Source organism: Cetorhinus maximus, chromosome 4 (assembly GCF_964194155.1).
Source record: "Cetorhinus maximus chromosome 4, sCetMax3.hap1.1, whole genome shotgun sequence".
NCBI lineage: Eukaryota > Metazoa > Chordata > Chondrichthyes > Lamniformes > Cetorhinidae > Cetorhinus > Cetorhinus maximus.
In genome coordinates, this window is record NC_135882.1 from 143,228,339 (window position 1) to 143,251,329 (window position 22,991).

At 43.5% G+C, this 22,991-nt stretch overlaps 1 long non-coding RNA gene across 1 annotated transcript in view; it reads right to left on the reverse strand.

The window, feature by feature from the left end:
- Positions 1 to 21,718: 21,718 nt before the first annotated feature.
- Positions 21,719 to 22,991, reverse strand: part of LOC144679368 (uncharacterized) — an 81,900-nt gene continuing 80,627 nt past the window's right edge. The window contains exon 3 of the long non-coding RNA XR_013576333.1: positions 21,719 to 21,917. This is a non-coding gene — a long non-coding RNA (uncharacterized LOC144679368). The remainder of the gene's footprint in view (positions 21,918 to 22,991) is intronic.

A 22,991-nucleotide genomic window follows, 5' to 3' on the forward strand; every position in this document is an offset into this window, starting at 1 on the left:
TGCCGCCACCACCACCTCCCCTAATAAAATTAATTCAAAATATGAAAAGGAGTTGGCAGGATTGATTCGGAGAAGCTATTTCATATTCTCTTTTTCCGGTACTTTGATGCCTGCATCAGCCACTTCCTGCTCTTGACATAAACTGGAAAATGTCATTTTTTCCAATTTTCACCCTTCTCTCACCTACACATGGTCCATCTCTGACTCTTCCCATGCCTTCCTCAAATTCTCTGTCTCCATTTCTGGGGATAGGGTATCAATTAATATTTACTACCAGACCACGAACTCCCACAGCTGACCACACTTCCTCACATCACACTTCCTCTAAGGACTCTATTTAATTTTATCAGTTTCTCCATCTCATTGCATATGTTCAGACAATACAGCCCTCCATGGTAGCACTTATGCTATATCTTCCTCTTTCCTCAATCAAGGATTTCTTCAGTGTGGCTTCCACCATGTCCAATCCATTTCACACACTTCTGCTCTCACCCCTTCCCCTCCCTCCTAGAACCATAATAGGGTTCCCATTGTCCTCACCTTCCACCCCACCAGCCTCCTCATTCAAAGGATCATCCCCCTCTATTTCCACCACTTCCAGTGTGATGCCACCACATAGCATATCTTCCCCTGCCCTCCACTTTCAGCATTCTGAAGGGACCATTCCATCCGAGATGCCCTACTCCATTTATCAGTCAACCCCTTTCCCATGGCACCTTTTCATGCAATCAGAGGAGATGCAACACCTGTTCTTTTTCCTCCTCCCTTTTCACCATCCAAGGTGCCAAACACTCCTTCCTAGTGAAACAGTGATTTACCTCTATTTCTTTCAAATTAGTACACTGTATTCACTGCTCATAACGTGGTCTCCTCTACACTGGGGCCCAAACACAGACTGGGTGATCATTTTACGGAACCTCTGTTTACTCCACAAGCATGACCCTGAGCCTCCTGTCACTTGTTATTTCAATTCTCTACCGCGCTCGAATTCTAACCTTTCCGTCCTGGTCTGCTACAATATTCCAATGAAACTCAACCCCAGCTCAAGGAACAGCACCTCATCTTTTGACTGGCACTTTACACCCTTCTGGAATCAACACTGAGTTCAACAATTTTAGATCATAACCTCTGTCACGGGTTCTTTTTTTTGCTGTTTTAGTTTTGTCTTGTTTCTTTCTTTGTTCCTTCAACTTTATTCAGTTGGCTGTTATCACAACTCATATGGACACATTTTTTTGTTTCTTTACTATACCCATCTCTTTGGCTTTTATACCATGAAATTTCTTCTGCCCTCTACCTTATCACAGACCTTCTCTATTGCTCTTTCTCTCCCCTTCCCCCCACCCCTTCCACTTGCTCAAAACCTGTTACATTACTATGTTTCCTTAATTCTGATGAAGGGTCATCATGACTTGAAAAGTTAACTATGTTTCTTTCTGCACAGATGTGGTTTGACCAGCTGAGTATTTCCAACATTTTCTGTTTTGTCACGACTCACTGGGGATAATGGGTTGTAATATCAAGCCCCACTGTTCCCCAAGCTGCGACAAATGTGAAAAAGTTTGATTAAACCACCAGATTGCTCCAATTCTACATGACTGTTTAATTTGGGTTAACAGAATAGGAGCATGAGGTTTGTAAACTTAATATGTAAATAACTGTTTATTGAACAAATTGCCATTAACCAGTGGCAAAAGAAAGAAATATGAAATGCTAATTTCTAATTCTATAACCTAAACTCTACCCCTTCTTATATCCCTGTACACACACATATAAGACACATAAGACACTCAAAAACAAGGATTTTAAGGGTGGGATAAAACAGTTCAATAGCACTAATTCCGGAGTACAGAATTCGATGAGTTGATTTTGATCGATGTCTTCCAAATTCCTTTCAGTTCTTGTTGATGACACGAGGTGGTCTTCCAGCACTTTCGGTATTTAGTTTACTGGTTGAGCACTTTCCTTTCGATGTCTCTAACAGTGATTTTCCTCTTTGCCTCTTGACAGGGGTTTTCAGAGAGAGAGAGCAGGCTATAAAGATATGAGAAGAAAAAACCAACTAGCTATTATTATGGAATTACTGGAATCTTCCACACAGGAGAGAGAGGTTTTAGGTCTTTTTTTCTTTCAGGCTGGGAGCTATTCTGCTACATTGCCTCTCACGCAAAATGTGGTCAGCTGGTCAGGAGCCAATTAAACTGTTGCTGCCAGGCAGCTCCTTTGGCCCAGGACTCCTTTCCAGCACCATCCTGTCTTTCATGGCACAATCTGTTCCAGTTCCAGGACTGTAACATTGTATATATCTCTCATCCTGTTCCAGTGGACATGTCTTTCAAACTGCAGCCATTGTAATTTTAACCCACAATCCAATATAAAATAAAAAGACAAGTTCTTCACAACAGCCCAGCAGAAATAAAAACCTATGTTCCTTTCAATTTTTATTTCAGGCTTCCAGCATCTGCAGTTTTTGGCTTTTGAACTACTTCACATGGTTGGGAAATGAAAAACAAGGTACTATAATCCTAAAATTAGGGCTGGACCATTCAGGAGTGAAATCAGGAAGTACTTTTTCACATGCCAGGTGGAATTTAATCAGTGGCACGCCATTCCCAATGGTGGAACTGGACGTGGGCACCATTTCTGCTTTTGTTTCAGGAGCCCATGGGATTCACATGAAAATTTAAAGGACGGCGGCAGGCGATGGCAGCATTTAATTATATGACTGGGGCAGGTTTCCATTGGAAGATCCCACCTCAGGTGATATAAAAGTGCTGCCTGGACAAACAAGGAGGCTCTACATCATGACCACAGGTTCCATGTCCACCTCCATTCATTCTGCAGTTTTGTTATTTGTTTTTGCAACCCTTCATAACTCTCAAACCCACATCGAATTTATCCACCTATCAATCCCCTGACCCCTATAAAAATCTATTGTCCTGAGACTCTCCTCCCACATCCCCACCATGTTCAAACCCACAGCTCAGCAACACCTCCCTGCAGATTCTCCTCCAGGCTGTTAGGGAACGACGAGAGGTGCTCTTCCCCAGCGAAGCAAGCGAATACTCACCCACCTGACCAAATCATGGGCGCAGTGCTGGAAAAAGGTCAATAACCTCCTCCGATCCGCCCAGGTGTACGATGGCATGACCTTGTCTCTCATGTGCGCATCAAGCTATGTATTTGTGCGAATGTGCAGCTAGGCTAGGCAGATGAATGTGTTATCAGCCTCATGGCTGCATGGCACTTGAGGCAAAAGCATGTAACAGTTTGGTTGAGTGAGTGATTGGGTACAAACTAACACATCAATGGGCCAGTATGGGTGGTGGAGATGCATGCAGACATCGAGGTCAGTTGGCATTGTCAAGTCACTAAATCTCCACTTTCTCCTACAAGATAAGTGGATGGAGGGGTGCCCTCTGGATTGCTGGAGGTCAGGGAGGCTGATCCAATGCTGATGGCAAGACTGGAGCAGCAAGGCAGCAGAGTACGAATGTATCCAAACTGGTAATGCCATAATGAGCGCTCAGGACCACATGAGGAGTTGTGTTGTGCTGCTATCATTTTAGAACTTTAATGTGTTTTTTTTGTTTTCTTTTTAAGGTGGAAGGGATATGGAGATAGTGTAGGAAAGTGGCATTGAGGTAGATGATCAGTCATGATCTAACTGAATGGTTGAGCAGGCTTGACAAGCTGAATGGCCTACTCCTGTTCCTACGTTCCTACGTGCCTGCAATCCAGAGCCCAGGCCTCAGCCACTTGCGACCAAAGACTCCACCTCGAGGCTTGATGACACCAGTGACCCAGAGAATGCCCTGTAACCTGCCTCTCCCCCACCCTTCACCATCTCAGGTACATCCACCCATCCACCCAGGTAACAAAGGGGTTGAATTTAGAATCTGTGCTACTTTCTGGTGAGTTCAGCACAGACGCATCCCAACAGTTAAGGGACAATGTTACAGCTGAGGTCCCAGACTCTCAGAGGACTGCTGAGAAACAGAGCCCCACTGAGAACCACAATGACGATGGGCCTCTGGTCACGGCTACAAGAAGCCTGCTGGAAATGCAGCAGACGTTAGGGGAACATATGATGGAGATGCCACAGGTTATGCGCAGCTTTATGCAGAGTATGGAGGAGTTCATGCATGGCATGAGTTCTGGCATGTGAGCACATGGCTTCCTCCATGGAGAGGTTGGCAACCGTCATGGAGAGCCAGGTCAAACAATTAACCCATGCGCTCTGACTTCAACCTGCACTCCATCGCTCTAGCCATTGGCTATATGAAGCAGTGGCTAGAAGAGAGGAGGATGAGACGGTTTGACCTCCTTCCAAGTGCCCCTTTTCCTCAGAGAGACAGGGAGATTCCATTTTTCACCCAAATGGAGGAGGAATACATGCCAGCTGTCCCGGGGCTTTGCCTCAGGATGTTCGCAGGGTGAGTTGCCTCTCATCTTCCAGTTTACCCCATTTCCTTTCGCAGACATGGCCAAGGAGATTGCTCCTTCACCCATGCAGGACATCCCTAGTACGATGGAGCCCTCAAGACCCTGGACCTCTAGAGGATGCCCCTCAAAATCATCGCAGACAATGGGGCATTACATTCAGCAGCCTGCCTCCATTTCAGCTGCAAAATATAGTGATAGGAAAAGAGGACTTAACAATTTAGGAGACCACAAATTTGGCAAGGGTGTTTTTACAAAATCCTCTTTGTCATGTAAATATTGCATAATGTATTGTTTCCACTTTATTCATGTGTGCATGAATCCTTTTTAGGGACTTGATTAGTCAGAAACCTAACTAAATTGGCATGCCTCACGGTAGGCCATTCATGATGATCCAGAGGAATGTTAGGCATCTCCTTTATTGTGTAGGAGACTATGGTGTTATGTGTTTGATTAATGACCTCCTGAGAGAAGAAATTCCTCCTCATCTGCACCTTGAATGGCAGACCACTTATTTTGAAACTGTGACCCCTAGATTTAGATTCCCCCACGAGGGGAGACATTATCTCAGCATCTACCCTGTGAAATTTCCCTCAGAATTTTATATTTTTCAATAAGATCACCTCTCATTCTTCTAAACTGCAAACTGTATAGGTCCAGTTTGCTCATCCTTTGCTCATGAGACAACTCCTTCATCCCAGCAATCAGCCTAGTGAACCTTCTCTGAGTTGCCTCCAATTCCAAAAATATAAGCATTTTTAATCATTGGAAGTATAGAGTGGCAGGAGGTGTGGATGGCAAGGGAGGGTGGCTGAGATGATGGAATAGGCTAAGTATAGTCATTTGACCATAAAGAAGGTCATGCTAGTTTTCTAGTTATATTGGGATACATCAGTCAGTTTCATAGTAAATTAAAACAAAAGTCACATTTAACAGCCTTGAAAAATTAACCTTTTAGTGTTTTTGTCTCCAAAAGCACCAGCTTAATTTTTAAAGCCTTCCTCAAGGCCTACACTGTTAGTGGAAACACCCATTGGTTCATCCTAAGGGTGTGGCCAGTTTTGTGGGTGGGTCCTGCTTCCAAAGCAATGCTTTTAAAAATGGTGCGACAGATAGTAGAAATTGGAGCAGTGCCAAATACAGGTTGCTCTTAAATTGTGAAACCTTTAGCTCCTGTGACACCAATTTTGGGAAAATTGCACTGAATAAACCAGCTCAATTGAACAGAATCTTACAGCCTTCATTTTTAAGTGTGTGGTTTTTTTTGTTTAAGGGAATCCTGGTTTCCATTTCCCTAATCCTGGCCTCCCTTCTGGTGGCTCAAAAGGTCATCCTCCAGAACCAGAAAAGCTGGCAGGAAACATCCATCACAGTACAGGAGAAAATACTGCCAGAAATAACTGTAGTACATGCTGTTGGTCCAGCTAGCACTTAATGGGACAACTATGGGACTATTCAAATGACATGATTGTCATTCATTTATTTGTGATCAAACATAGCTTGTTTAATAGTTCGGTTAATAAACGTATTCAATATTGAGTCAGGTGGCTGGAGCTGAGTTGGGAATAAGAGCCATAGTGTTCCAGTGGACGATGGAAGGAAAATATCAACCAAGATTCTTGCTCCAGATCATTATCTAATTGCTCCCTTTTGGGGGAGGCATACACGTTGGATGACAATTGGACTGAGTGCAGATGTGACGCCTTCCTCAACAATGATGCACATCCCCTGATTAGGCAAGAGATACAGTCGCCAGTCAGCTCAATCTCTAGTATGTGATTGGTCATCTAATCTTAGAGTGCAAATAGAGTTGCAGCAATTAACTTCCTACCCTGAAAGCACAGATACGATCCAGCAGGCACCAATGATGCTCAGATAATTTAGCAACCTCAACTAAGGGAGGATATTGCAGTCATCACAAAATTGCCCTCACCTGACATCCACTTATGGACTAGATGCTGTCAAGGAAGTATTTGCAGGGCTATGGGGAAGGAACAAGGGAGAGGCCCTAAAAAGATGGGTCTGCAAAGATCCAACACAGGCATAATAGGCCTAATGGCCTCCTTCTGCATTTTGCAGTTGTATAATTCAATAAATGTTAACAATTTATTGAACAATGGAAACAACCAAAACCCAAGTCACGTCCTCTTCACCCATCTAAACACACTCTTTCCAATAGAGTATTGATCAACAGTAGAAAACTTTAGTGGATTTCCTCTTCCTTAACCCAGAGATCTCCAATCCCTTTCCAGCTCCATTCCCACAGGACAGCCGAAGAGCCTTCTGCTTTGTCCTTGAACATAAGCCCAAACTGCCCCTGTCTACCACATCCTCCTTCACCTGGCAGAACTTGTTCTCACATTGGACATATTCTGCTTTAACTCCATTCACTTCGTCCAAGGTGTTCCTAGGGGAACCCATATGGATCCCAGCTGTGCCTGCCTTTTTGTGGGATATTCTTTATTCGAGCCCTACAACTCTTTGTCTGTTATATTGATGATTACATTGGTACCACTTCCTGTTCTCATGTCAAACTACAAAAATTTAATCAACTTTGCTTCCAATTTCCACCCCACCTTCACCTTCACATGGTTCACCTCTGACTCTAGTCTTTCCTTCCACAACTTTTCTATTTCCAATTCTGGGGAAAGGGTGTTAACCAATATCTACTGTAAGCCCACTGGCTCCCACAACTACCCTGATTACATGTCCTTCTAACCTGCTTCCTTTAAGGACTTCAATCCATTCTCTCAGTTTCTCCATCTGTTCTGACAATGCCACATTCCAGACCAGCACTCCCAACCAAAGATACCCCTCCACCATCATTGACAAGGCTCTTCCTGCTCTGCACTCACCCCTTCTGCTTCCTCACAGAGCCATAATAGGGTTCTGCTTGCCATCGCCTTCCAGCCCACCAGTCTCCATAATCAATGGAGCATCCTCTTCCATTTCTGCCACAACCAGTGTGATACCACCAAAACCACACACACCTTACCATCCCCAGCCCTTTCATCATTTTGAAGGGACTATTCCCTCTGCCCACCCTTCAATCACCTCAACTCCTGCTCTTTTCTCACATGATCATCCTGTGCAAGCATAGAAGATGCAACACCTGCCCTTTTACTTCCTCTTTTTTCACCATCCAGGACCCAAATGCTACTTCCAGTGAAAAGGTGATTCACTTATACTAAATAAAAAATAACAATAGGAGCAGGAGTAGGTCATTTGGCCCCTCGAGCCTGCTCTGCCATTCAATAAGATCATGGTTGATCTGGTTGTAGCCTATAAGAACATAATCAATATGAGCAATATGATCAAAACCTGAAAACTATGCAAAAAGACTGAAAACTATTAGAGAAGAATTGCGCTCTTCTGTCCAGTTTTGACAGGGGAAGTATATAGCTTGCATTGTTCTGCAAACCACCGCCTGAACTTTACTTTAGATATATAAGTTTGTCCCGTCTTTTTATTAACAAAGCTGCCCCATAAGTGAATGCTTATTGTCACGTCCGATCCTTTGCTAGTAAGGAGTTAAATCCTTACTGTATGGTGCAGTATATTTCATAGTAAGGATCAGAAATGTTAACTTAAGGTAAATGCAATATATTATTTTTGGTTTCTACATTTTAATACAGGCATCGTTATTAATGTTGTCAGGACTCATTGCATTTGTACCATTAAATTGTATTTAGAAGCACAGTGTTCTATGTTCTGCATTGCATTTACAGTTACATGTAATTCAAGAAGTTATCGTTACCTAATATTTTTGATAACAATCCAGAAGTTACCCAATCTAATTATACACAGAGGAGATTACTTGTGTATTTCAAAGAATGGAAATCAATGGTAATAAAGAAATAACCATAAAATCATTGTACCTGTTCAGGATGCCAAAGTGGGTGAACTCAATGCCCTGTAAGGATGGTGTAGGATCAGATATCCTGGCCATGGTAGGCTAATTGATGCATGTTCAAGTGCAACGCTGGTATTGTCGGGACTTGTATTGACTATGAATGTGTGTGACAAATCTGTGCTCTCTTTGCTCTTCTAGGTGGCAAAGAACGCAGGTTCAGAGGTAGCTCCGGAAGGGAGGCTGACAGGTGTTGGTAGACATCCCAAACAGGCAATGGAGTTCTGGCGATGGGACCAAGGTTATGTAGGTGTCACAATCTTGGGCGGATTGGGTATGTATTAAGTTGTCCCTGGTATCCCATGCACTTCCTTCCATGGCACTGGCTTCTAATAAAGCCTCATGAATATTCATGGATCCTCCTCCTCCTCAGGCAAATCCAATTCATCTTCATCTAAGGAGGAGTGCTGCTCCGCCTGCTCTTCATTGCAACAGTTCTCCGGGTTGCATGGCCACATTGTGCAGGGCACAGCAGACTATGACTATTCATGATAACCTCTGTGCGGCTAACTGCAGAGCCCCTCCAGACCAGTTAAGGCAGTAGAAGCACATTTTAAGCAAGCCAATGGTCTGCTCAGTGATGGCAGAGGTGGAGGTGGAGGTGTGAGCTACATTGTCATGCTCTTCCACTGCGTTGTGGGGATGCTTCACCGGTGTCATTAACCAGGTCTGGTGGGGATAGTCCTTGTCACCCAGGATCCAGCCGTCAACCCAGGCTGGGGCTTCCAAAAACTCTCAGAGCTGCGAGTTACGCAAAATGTTTGAGCCATGAAAGCTCCCTGGGAAGCAAATGCAGATCTGCATGATTCTTTGTGGTCACAGACTAGTTGCACATTCAAAGAGTGAAAGCCCATGCAATTCACAAATGCTGCTGGCTGGTCCCAGGGGACTCTAATGCCCACATGAGTGCAGTTGATGACCCCTAGCATGTTGTATTATTATAATGATATATTACCTTGAGTTTATTTACTGGACAAGACAGAAGGCACCAATTGCTCATAAAGAATTTGGTAAACACATTGTGGATTCATTTATTAAGACTAGGCACATGAGAACGTAGGAATAAAGCTTGAAGACATCAGAGCTCTGTGCATGTATTTGTGCGCTCTGCTCAAAGCAAAAGTGAAACTAAGATTGGATCACATAACACATTTCCCTCCTAGTGATGGCATGCTGATATCCCTTAAAGGTATATTACAACATCGCACTTTAGCTAAACAAGCTTCAAAGCCCAATGTCCTTGCCACCTGGCTGTCCTCACCTATGCAGCAATTGATAAATTCATTTGCACGATGGAAGAGGGCATTGGCCACCTCCTTTATGCACCTGTAGGTGGAAGCCTATGATATACCACAAATGTCATCTGCGGAGCCCTGGAAAACAACGGTGGCTAAAAAATTGAGCATCACAGTCATGTTGAGGGCCACTGGCATGTGGTTCCTGTCAAATCCATGTGGCTGCAGATTTGCAGCACAATCCCACATATTTTAGTGACCAATTCCAGGGACACACTCAGTCATCTCTGACACCTGCAGGTAGTTAGTTCTTGTCCTGCGAACGCACTGGCGCACGAGAGCTCATCTTCTATGATGCTTTCCCTGAATTGCTGCATACTGATTCTCTGGTGCTGTCTGCTGCTGGTGCTGTGGCCTCTGTTGTTGAATGGCAAGACTCCTCCTTTGAGGTTTCAGGAAAATTGTGTGTATGAGACCCATTGGTATTCCTGCGATTGAACTATGTGAAGAAGGAAAACAGTGATATGAGAACATGTCCATGGATTTCACACATAGAACTGAAGAACAGCAAGATTTTCAACTCCACAACACAACCAAAACTCCACCCACTACATATTGTGCTCCTCCTACTTCGAATTCCACTGCACGTGCTTTTGGAGACATTACAAAAATTGTCATTACAGGGTTTGCGAAAGAATCCGTTACCCTCCACCCTCCTCCTCACCTTCACGCTTGCCCCCATCACCCTTGATCCTCCAAACATCAATTCTTGCCATCTCTCTTTAACACGTCAACCTTCCCCAATTACCCTGAACTCTGTCAACATTGGGAATGCCATCTCTCCCCTCTGAGTCTACACCCGTCCCTATCGACAATCCCCTTTGATCCTTGACCTTTTCTGCATCACCGTAGAGTTTTTGTTAGATCCCATGATCCACCCTATGAGACCTTTGATTTTCTCAACCTCAGACTGGACCTGCACCCTCCCCCCACCCTACCAAATTGACCTCCTCTCTGTGACTGAACATTCCTTCTGCCAACCAACACATTGAGATGGATCCACAAAAGGACAGTACTGACCCTGCCCTTTAAGCTCCTCATTTTTGTACCATGACTGACTGTCACCACCATCCGACGGGAACGGGTGTAGGCTCAGAGGGGAGAGATGGCATTCCCAATGTTCACAGAGTTCAGGGTAATTGGGGAAGGTTGAAGTGTTAAAGAGAGAAGGCAAACACCCAGGAAGACAGGCACTTCCCACTTCACCCCTCCATGCTCCAACGCCACCCTTTGACCTCCCTTGGATCCCTCTCCCACTCATCCATGCCCCAACCCCACTCCACACCATCCCCCACCCCAGCCCTGAATCACCCTTGCCAGTCCTGAGCCTCCATGCAAGCTGCCATTCTCTAGCTCCCGTCTCTTGTACCGTAGAGTTCAACAAAGAAAACCTCTGACCTCAGACACAACTGTATTAAGCCAACTGGTGCACACCGAATTTAAATGAACATAAACTGGGTGCCACAAGATTGCCACTGACTTCATCTTGAAGGTAGGATGTAAATACAAAAAGTTTTAATATAGCGAGTATTCATGGCATGCAAATGTATCTCAAGTAGGAGCCCACCACGTGACAGCATGAGGCCCTACCCACCACAAAAACGTTGCCGACTCAATCTCTGCATGTCAAACACATCGGGAAACTGAAATTTCAGCTCCTGCATAATTAAGACTTCTCATCCGCCATGTTTCCCATCTTACAGGCCCCATAAAATACCACCCATTATATGCACAAATTAAAAGACTGGACTTGTAGTCTAATTGACTTAAAGGCAAGAATTCCAGCACTCAGCCAAGACTGATAAGTGAACAGTTTAGACAGGGAAACTCTGTCTGTTTTGGGGCATTCCCAAAGGACAGATCAGATAACAGATATTTTTGAACTATAGATTGTACATACCACACTAGATTTATATCAGAAATTGAGGCCATCTTTCCTTTAATGACTCAGCTCATTAAAAAGGTGAGTATCTCAGACATGTGGACCAAATATCACAGGCTTGATCTTCAAATGTAAATGCCCTAATTGGGCAGGAAGCAAACATCACACTGAAGCCGAGCTGCCTGCAGAGCACAAATGGCAAATGCAGACAGCAGCCATGATGGGGCTTGCTGCTGCCTCACCTAAGAATGCAGGCAGCACCTTGGAGAGCCAACAACCTCACCGCACACAAAAGTGGCCAAACAGCTAACTAAAAGATGCTGTGTCAAATCTGGAACAAGATTCCCTAGTTTCCAAAATTTTCTATCATAAAAAAAATCCCTTAATTTCTACCTGCATTGAACCCAAAGCTGTGCACTAACGCACACCAGACTTTTCGGATTTGGCAATTTACAAATTGAAAATCGTTTTCTCGCCCACCCCAGCTCATTGACAACGTTCAAGGAGCTTAAGAGGCTATTAATTGGAGGCAGGTGAGTTCCTGCTTTATCTCCTTCTGCCACCCTCAAGTTGAAAATTCCAGCTTATCTTGGAGGCCCGGGGCAACATGCTGTCAGGGAGTGCTATATCAAAGCACGTCCTCTCCTTTTCTCGCTCCCACCCCAATTGAAAATCCCAGCCCAGGTGAGAGCAGGATTAGGCTTGGTTATATGCATCCCTTAGTTGAATAGCCTGATGATGTTTATTGGCTCATACTTGATGTATGCCCACTTGTGCTCAATGCCAGAGCCTATCTTCGAAGGATCTTGAGAATAAAGTGTGAGGAAAGAAGAAATATAAACATCCGCCAAGACACAGATATGCCAACTAATCTTACATCAGTGAGATGGACTGGACATATCTTCAGAGTGCCCGACTGGAGACTGACCAAACAGGTGCTCTACTCAGAGCTACATCAGGGAACCCATTGGCACAGGCCAATGGAAACATTTCAAATACAATCTCCGAGCCTCCATGAAAGTATGCTCTATCAACACGTGAAAAGCAGATGCTCAATTGCAAATAAAATGGAGATTCATCATTTAAAACAATGTCAAAGCCTTCCAATCAACAAGAGCAGCAACTGAGAGAGAACGGCACAAAAGACAGAGAAAGCAGCTACTTGAGCTAGCAATCCGCCACCACCTCTACCAGATGTCCTCACTGCAGGAGAACCTGTAAAGTCATGATAGAACTCGTAAGCCATCTGCGAACTCACAATCAGCAGTAATATCTCATTTAAACACAGCCATCCGCAAGGAAGAATCATCCTCAACAGGAGGCATTGCTGGTGATGCTAGAAGGCTTCAGTGACTCTGTCCCTTTGGAGAAAAAAATAAGGGGAAAAATATTTTAAAAAATTATTGGAAAGCCTTTTCTTTGCAAGAAAAAAAGAGGTTGATATCTCTTGTTACTTTTGCTATAACACAGGTAGCAAGATAAAGCACTTTGATGTGAATTAGGTTCTAACGTGGCATGTTTGAAAACAAACAGTAAAAATATTTTCCAAACACTTTTCCATGAAGTCAGTGTACTTTTAAAGAGCTGCACTTGAATTCCCCTAGCAGCTCTCAAAATATCCACATTTCCTGTCATACTGCTGTTTATCATCAAATGAAAAATCTTTTACATGGATTTAATAAAATAAACTGACACCCCTCCCCCCAGCACCTGTTTTTTTCCCCCAGCTGTCATTACACTCTAAACACATGAAACATATTATTATAGTCTCTGACAGGAATTTCCCTTAGGTTTTGGAAAAAGATTTCACTCTATATTTGTTCCAAGTGCACCTGGTTTGACAAGAACATAAGAAGGGAACATCTAGTCAGTGGCATTTGTTTGATTTGGTACTTCTAGCAACAGTCATAGGGGAGAATTTTTAGCTCAGCGGGCGGATACACACATGACCCGACCGAGTGTAAAATGACGCGCGATAACGTCGAGCGATGTCATCGCGCACTCACACAATATTTCAGTTGGCGGGCACGCACCTGAGTCAGCAGCGCGCCCACCAACAATTAAAAGGCTTATTAAGGCCATTATCAAGGCCATTGAAACAAATTTTTCACTACCTGCCCAACCTTGCGGTTGGCGAGCAGGCGAAAAGGCCAAGCGGAAACCTCATCCACGGGCGACTTGAGGTTTCCAACAACAAATATAAATAAAATAAATTTTTTAAAATTTAATTTATAACATGTCCCTACTCATGTGAGGGGACATGTTTTATAACATCTTTGAAATCTTTATTTCTAATTTTTAAAACTCTTCATCTCTCTGAGGCAATTCTGTGCCTCAGGGAGATTTTCAAGTGCGCACTCGCCGTCCTCCCCTCTCCCACAGAGGCAGCACTGAGCCAGTGTTCCAATGTCATCGCGCATTTATTTGGCCCACCAGCGTGAAATCACGGTCCGTCCCCGATGACGGGTGGCGGTCAGCTTCCCGACCATTCCCGCCCACCCCAGCCAAGCCCACCCGACAAGGGCAAAATTCTGCCTATAGTCATTTCCACTATCTTTATGATCTGGCTGGCATGCAGCAAGTCCTTGCAAAGAATATTTTGGATATCACTAGGCCTATCCTTTTTTTTGACTGATTAGCCCTACTTCCTCATTGTAGGTTCAATTGTACAATCCAGTGTGGATTGGAAAAGGAGTTGAAAACCCATACATAATTTTTGTTGCAACAACTTAGTTCCCCAACAGCAAAGCACAGTGTTAGAGTTTCCACTTTGGACAATATCGACAATCCAGGCAGAAGTTGCTCTCAAAATTGTACTGGTTTTCTAAATGGATTCTGTGGTTTAAACGTCTACTCAAACTAATTTGAAGAATCACAAATGTAAAATCAGCCTGAACCAGTGCAATTGGGTAGCGTTTTGGGACATAAATCACTTCTTCGCGCATGAAAAAACAAATTACCCCTTGATAAATTTAGGCGAGGCATCTGGGTGCCATTTTATTAATGCAGCTAAAATTCGGTACATGAAAAGAAATAGTTTTAACCAGAATGTCCAGTCTACCACTTGTGAGTAGCTTGATTTTAAATAGCTGAAAATGACTCTAAAAAATTACACCAAACAATTTACTCTTTTTTTAAATTCATTCATGGGATGTGGGCTTCGCTGGCTGGGCCAGCATTTATTGCCCATCCCTAATTGTCCTTGAGAAGGTGGTGGTGAGTTGCCTTCTTGAACCGCTGCAGTCCATGTATTGAAGTAACACCCACAGTACTGTTTGGAAGGGAGTTCCAGAATTTTGACCCAGCGACAGTAAAGGAACAGCAATATATTCCCAAGTCAGGATGGTGAGTGACTTAGAACCATAGAAAAATTACAGCACAGAAGGAGGCCATTCAGCCCATCTTGCCCATGCTAGCACGAGGATACCCAGGTGCCCTTTCTAATTCCACCTTCCTGCACCCGGCCCATAACCCTGCAGCTTACAGCACTTAAGGTGCAGATCCAGGTACTTTTTAAAAGAGTTTAGAATTTCTGCCTCTACCACCAACTTGGGCAGCGAATTCCAGACACCCACTACCCTACTCTGTGTAAAAAAAGTTCTTCCTCATGTCCCCCCTACGCCTTCTGCCATTTACCTTGAATCTATGTTCCTGGTTCTAGAATTCTCCACCAAGGAAAACAATTTTATCCTGTCCACTCTATCTATTCCTCTCATAATTTTGTACGCCTCAATCAAGTCACCTCTCAGCCTTCTTTGTTCTAAGGAAAATAGCCCCAACCTATCCAATCTCTCCTCATAGCTACACTTTTCTAACCCTGGCAACATTCTTGTAAACCTCCTCTGTACTCTCTCCAGAGCTATTACATCCTTCCTGTAACGTGGTGACCAGAACTACACACAATACTCCAGTTGTGGCCTCACCAGTGTTTTATACAATTCCAACATTATATCCTTACTTTTATATTCTATACCTCTGCCAATGAAGGAGAGCATTCCATATGCCTTCTTTAAAACCTAGTTTACAACTTGAACTGCTGCCTTCTGGGACCTGTGTACTTGTATCTCTCACTTCATCTACCCCTCTTAGTATATTCCCATTTATTGTGTAATCCCTGTAACTGTTTGACCTCCCTAAATGTATGACCTCACACTTCTCTATGTTAAAATCTATCTGCCACTTTACCGCCCACTCCACCAACCCATCTATATCGTTTTGGAGATTATGGCTATCCTCTACACTATCCACTACTCGGCCAATCTTTATGTCATCTGCAAAATTCCCAATCGTGACCCCCACGTTCACGTCCAAATCGTTTATATATAACACAAACAGCAAGGATCCCAATACCGAGCCCTGTGGAACACCACTTGAGACAACTTTCCATTCGCAAGGGCATCCATCGACCATTACCCTTTGTTTCCTGTTACAAAGCCAACCTTTTATCCAGTTTGCCACATTACCCTGAATGCCATGGGCTTTTACTTTCCTAACCAATCTGCCATGTGGGTCCTTGTCAAATGCCTTGCTAAAATCCATGTACACAACATGCACTGCACTACCTTCATCAACCCTTATTGTCACTTCCTCAAAGAATTCAATCAAATTTGTGAGGCAAGACCTTTTAACAAATCCATGCTGACCATCCCTGACTAGTCCGTGCCTTTCCACATGACAGTTAATCCTATCTCTCAGGATTGATTCTACTAATTTGCTCACCACCGATATAAGACTAACTGGCCTATAATTGTTTCTTTGATCCCTTTTTAAAGAATGGAACTATGTTTGCATTTCTCCAGTCCTCCGGTACCTCCCCTGTATCTAGTGAAGATTGGAAAATCATCCTCAGAGCATCTGCTATCTCCTCCCTGACTTCCTTCAGCAGCCTCAGAAACAATCCATCTGGCCCTGGTGACTTATCAACTTTCAAGGATTTCAACCCTTCGAGTACTTCCTCTCTCTTTATGACTATCCCGTCCAATACCTCGCAGTGTTCCTACTGGACTACTATATCTACATCCTCCCTTTCCTTTGTAAACACAGAGACAAAATATTCATTCAAAACCTTTCCCACAGCCTCTGCATCTACACACAAGTTTCCATCTTCATCTCTGATAGGTCCCACTTTTTCCTTAACTAACCTTTTAGCATTAATGTATTGGTAAAACATCTTTGGGTTATCTTTAACTTTACTTGCTAATCTTTTTTCATGCCCTCTCTTTGATTTCATTATTTCCTTTTTTACTTCGTCCCTCCACTTCCTATATTCTTCTAGGCTATCTGCATTGCTTAGTTCTTTGAGCCTATCGTACGCTTTCTTTTTCTGTTTGATCTTCCCCTGTATTCCTCTAGACAACTTGGAGGGGAACTTCCAGGTGGTGGTGTTCCTATCTATCTGCCCTTGTCCTTCGAGATGGTAGTGGTCGTGGGTTTGGAAGGTGCTATCTAAGGAGCCTTGGTGAATTCCTGCAGTCTATCTTGTAGATGGTACATACTGTGGCTATTATGCGTCAGTGATGGAGGGAGTGAATGTTTCTGGATGTGGTACCAATCAAGAGGGTTGCTTTGTCCTGGATGGTGCCAAGCTTCTTGAGTGTTGTGGGAGCTGCACTCATCCAGACAAGTGGGAAGTATTCCATCACACTCCTGACTTGTGCCTTGTAGATGCTGGACAGGCTTTGGGGAGTCAGGAGGTGAGTTACCCATCAAAGGGTTCCTAGCCTCTGACCTGCTCTTGTAGCCACAGTAATTATATGGCCAGTCCAGTTCAGTTTCTGGTCAATGGTAGCCCCCAGGATGTTGATAGTGGGGGATTCAGTGATGGTAATGCCATTAAATGTCAAGAGCCGATGATTAGATTCTCTCTTGTTGGAGATGGTCATTGCCTGACACTTGTGTGGCATGAATGTTACTTGCCACTTGTCAGCCCAAGCATGGACATTGACCAGCTCTTTCTGCATTTGAACATAGACTGCTTCAGTATCTGAGGGATCGCGAATGGTGCTGAATATTGTGCAATGATCAGTGAACAGCCCCACTTCTGACCTTATGATGGAAAGAAGATCATTGATGAAGCAGCTGAAGATTGTTGGGCCAAGGATACTACCCTGAGGAAATCCTGCACTGATTTTCTGGAGCTGAGACGTCTGACCTCCAACATCCACAACCATCTTCCTTTGTACTCGGTATGACTCCAACCAGCGAAGAGTTTTCCCCCTGATTCCCATTGACTCTAGTTTTGCTAGGGCTCCTTGATGTCACACTCAGTCAAAAGTGGCATTGATGTCAAGGGCAATCACTCTCACCTCACCTCGGCAGTTCAGCTCTTCTGTCCATGTTTGAACCAAGGCCGTAGTGAGGTTGGGAGCTGAATGAGAATGAGGTCAAGTATGTTCTTCCCTCTTGTTGGTTCCCTCACCACATGCCGCAGACCCAGTCTAGTAACAATGTCCTTTAGGACTTGACCAGCTTGGTTAGTAGTGGTGCTACTGAGCCACTCTTGGTGATGGACATTGAAGTCCCCCACCCAGAATACATTCTGTGCCCTTGACACCTTCAGTGCTTTCTGCAAGTGATGTTCAACATGGAGGAGTACTGTTTCATCAGCTGAGGGCGGTACTTGGTAATCAGCAGGAGGTTTCCTTGCCCATATTTGACCTGATGCCATCAGACTTCATGGGGTCTGGAGTCGATGTTGAGGACTCCCAGGCCAACTCCCTCCCGACTGTATACCACTGTGCCACCATCTCTGCTGGGTCCATCCCGTCGGTGGGACATACCCAGGGATGGTGATGACGGTGTCTGGGACATTATCTGTATGATTCTGTGAGGATGACTGTATCAGGCTGTTGCTTGACTAGTCTTTTTGGCACTAGCCCCCAGATGTTAGTAAGGAGGACTTTGCAGGGTTGACAAGGCTGAGATAGCCATTGTCGTTTCCGGTACCTAGGTCGGTGCCGGCTGGTCCGTCCAGTTTCATTCCTTCTTTGTGACTTTGTAGCGGTTTGATACAACTGAGTGGCTTGCTAGGCCATTTCAGAGGGCATTTAAGAGTCAACCACATTGCTGTGGGTCTGGACACATGTAGGCCAGGTAAGGACAGCAAATTTCCTTCCCAAAAGGGGCATTAGTGAACCAGATGTGTTTTTACAACAATTGACAAACGTAAAATGACATGTGTTAACATTGGGCAATGGTCACAATGTCAACGCGCAATATTTCAATCAGCAGGCACATGCCAGAGTTGGCAACTCTGTGCCTCAGGGAGATTATAAGCATATACTCACAAAGTTCACACTCACCTATCACCTTCCTCCCCCCAGAGGCAGCACTGAGCCTCAATCACTGGCACCAGTCAGCTTCCCAACCACCCCCACCAAGCAAGCACAAGATTCTGCCCCAGATTTTCATTGAATTCAAATTCCACCATTTGCCACGGTGGGATTCAAACCAGATCCCCAGAGCATTGTTTTGGGTCTCTGGGTTGCTAGTCTAGCAACAATACCACTACACCATCACCTCCTCACCTCATCATTGATGCATTATTGGCATTTTTTAAATATTTAAAGGCTTTATAACATTCCTATTAGCACTTGGGATTTAAAAAAGCTTAATTTCAATTCCCTCTCGAAGGGATGCAAACAGGAGCCATTAGCAGAAACTCACCATGGCAATTAATCAGATCTGGGGGCATGACCAGTTTAATGTTTTTTAAAATAGTGCTAAAGATCACAGAGGATTGATTTGTATTGAATATAATTTGTGCTTGAAATTCCTCAATCTTTTACGCTAGTTTGGCCAATTTTGGGCAATGTGCTGAAAAAACCAGCACAACATAGCAGAAACAGCAGTCCAAAGTGATATGGTGAGGAGACTGTACTCAATGGGAACATGGACCAAGAGAAGGGCTGCAACCTTGCAGTCTCCATTCTCCAATCTACACTCTTGCACGCATGGATTCCTACTGGAATTCAGGATCACGGAATTTACTCTCATACCCGCCATCCTTGTTCCCTCTAAAGACACATGTCAATTTAACTCATTTATTCAGTCCAATCTAGTGGCACCCCCTGTCTCCACAAGCCAAGCATCCTTAGGATGAAAAACTTTTACTTGGCTTCTGTTCTTTCTCTGACTTCCTAATTCTGACCCCAGCATTTGAATCCCTTACTACTCAAATGATATTCGAAAATCAACACTGTTATTTCCCTTCATACTGGCAAATAGGAGTGGTTCTAGAAAAGGACAGAGATGATCTTTCTGCCTATTTTTCCTTTCCTGCCTTCTCCCCATTGGGTTAGGTCCATGGCCACTGCTGATGCCTTCCCACAGCTGGTTTTACTTTGTATAAGGCTTGTGTTAATGGTGCTATTTCCTGGAAGCACCGGTCTATCATGTCTGGCTGCAAGCCATTTAAGGCTCCTGGGACACACTAAGAGTAGCAACTAGAAATGCCTGATAAAGTTTCATAACTAACCGACGCAAAACCAAAAAGTACATTTCAGCCAGTGTACAAAGTTGAGCTGACTTTGTTGTGTGTTAAGTGCAGTTTATTGGTTGCTTGCATTCTTTGAATAAACTTCTTACATAGTGCCATTTCCAATGCTTTCTTTGAGGCTGCTGGAGGGTATGAGGATCTGACCACATCCTGAGAAGGAAACAAGCTCAGATCACGGGCTGGCTTCCTGTTACAATTGTACACTGCTGACTACTTGTTCTTCCTTTTTGCTTTTGGCTATTTGCAAATGTTTCTTATTCTTTATCGAAATCCAAATTGTGTCTCTTCAATAAAGTGACGATTCAAGAGAGTATTATTTCGCTTTGTAACCACATTCTGCTGGCCTAGCCAGCGAAACCCACATCCCATGAATGAATTAAAAAAAAGGCAAGACTTACAGAAAGGGTACAAAATCAATAAGTGAAGGCACAGCACAACGCCTTTTGTCTCAAAATCAACTTTTAACAGAGTCCAGGTGTATTTACATTGCTTGGAGGCTTGTGCCACAGAACATCAGACAGTGCCCTGTGCTTCCCTTACAACACCTAAATCTAGATCCCAGAACAATTACCCAACAATTGCATTCAATCATACAAGTAGAAATTTCTGTTCTCTTGGCATTGGATCACAGGCACTGTGTATTTGAAAATCTCTCCACACATTGACAACAGCACTGGCCTTTGTCACAAAAGCAACAAAATCAAGACATCAAACACTCCTCTGTGAGACAGCAAATTATGTGTGCTTCCAATCTAGCACATTGTCCTTGCTGTTTATGGTCCAACTCTAATAATTTGGGGAGACTACCTGTAAATTAGGTGAGCACTATCCCAAATGCCTCAGTTCTGTCTCCAAATGTGATCTGAAAGTTCCCTTTCGCTTGCTACTTCAATTCTTAATTCCACTACCCTATGGCATCTCTGTTTTTGACATTCTACGTAGATTCAATGAAGCAATGCAAGCTCAAGGAACTGTGCCTTATGTTTTCTATTTTCCCTGTCACAACTAACATCCTAGAGCCCTCCATCATTATCACCATCTCTCATGAGTGTGTGTGTGCGTGTTTTTCCCCTCCCTCTTCCCTTGTCCAGTTCCTTTTTAAATTCTGTTCATTGATCTGTAATTTCAGATGAAAGCTCTGCATCTAATATGAGTTTGTCCTTCCTTTCGACTGATACTGATTTACAAGATTTTCTGCTTATATGCGGTATCCGAGGTCAATGGCATCTGTTTCCCAGACCAATCCTTTTGATGGTGTCGTTGTGAATAATGGAACTTGGAAGACACAGAAAGAAAGACAGAGCAACAATAGTAATAGAATGAACGATAAGAGGAAAAGGGAAGATCTGATGAAACTCAAATTGGTTTAGGTTTATTATTTAAAATAATTCAATTGTATTGTTTTGTAAGGTTCATGATAGAGTAAGAAAGTAAATCCCCTTATTTGGCTCGGTCTTTTTAGAATCTGCATAGACAGAAATAAACAAGATACTGGCAAAAAACTGAACACTTAATGACAGTCCCAAATACTTACATTATAAAATATACAAGAGGTACTCTGAAACCACTGATTATTGTAAATCGCAAACTATGGACAGTCTTCAATGCAGCAAACTCTTTTACAACTTAAAACATGAGACACAACCTGACATCACTCTTTAAAATGTTCAAAGTATGTACTGTACCTGAGGCTGAAAATCATGTTAACTGATGGAGATACCTTTTCATTATTCTTTCCTGGAATGTGAGCATCATTGGTACCAGCGTAATTGCCCTTGAAATGAGTCACTTGCTAGGCCACTTAGCTAAGAGTCAACCACCTTGCTGTGGGTCTGGAGTCACATGTAGGCCAGACCAGGCAAAGATAGCAGATTTCCTCTGAAAAAGATACTAGTGAACCAGATCAGTTTTTACAATTATTAATGATAGTTTTATAGCACCATTACTTTACTAGCTTTTGATTCTAGATTTTTTATTAATTAACTGAATTTAAATTCCACCAGCTTCTGTGGTGGGATTTGAACCCATGGCTCTCAGGGCATTAGCCTGGGTCTCTGGATTATTAGTCCAGTGACTTTGCAGTTGCATGAGTGAGGTTAGGGTGAAGTTGTGGGTCAATAGTGTGTGGAATAGGCGTCCAGTGGCCTATGTAAAGAACACAGTTCATTATTGTGGGACTTGTTAAGATCACATATAACCAATGAGATCAAGAAGCGCCACCATCCCCTAATGCTGCTTTGGTCCATGCCGTTAGTGGAATTATCCCTGCAGCCACCATCCCTGCTTCCAAAAGCTACCTTATTGATAATGCATGCCAGAAGATGTCCCTTATACCCAACTCTACATGGGATAATCTGTTGTCTGAAAGTGGCATTAGGAAGAAGTTCCACTGTACAGCATAGTCATAGAGTCATAGAGGTTTACAGTGCAGAAAAAGGTCCTTCAGCCCATCAAGCATTTGGCGCATCAGTTTTATTGTTATTTCTGCTTTTGAAACTTAAGTCCTTTGTATTGTTGCAGCTGATTAGATGCTGTTCATAATCGCTCCTGGTTCTCCAAGATTGTTGGGAAATTTTTCACAGTGCATAAATGACCATTTTGAAAATAAAGTCACCTGAAAGAAAGGACAGCAATGATGCCAGAAATGAATCCTCCGGCAAAACGAAGCTGGTTTCAAGCTTAAAACCGTAACATTTGCTAACTCATCAAATTAGTCTGCTGCAGCAAGGGGATTTGGTATTTGTGAAAAACTGATGCAAGAATGGAAGAAGGATTCCATCCTGAACAAGATGCCGAAGACCAAATGCCCCATGAGTACAGAGACCAGCCACTGGCCTGATCTTGGGAAGCATGTGTCAGAACGATTCCTCAAAAATGGTCAGAATGGCTATATCACCAGAAATGCAATGAGTACAATATGCACTCAAGTGGTCCAAATCAAACCCTGATTCCAGCAAAGATTTC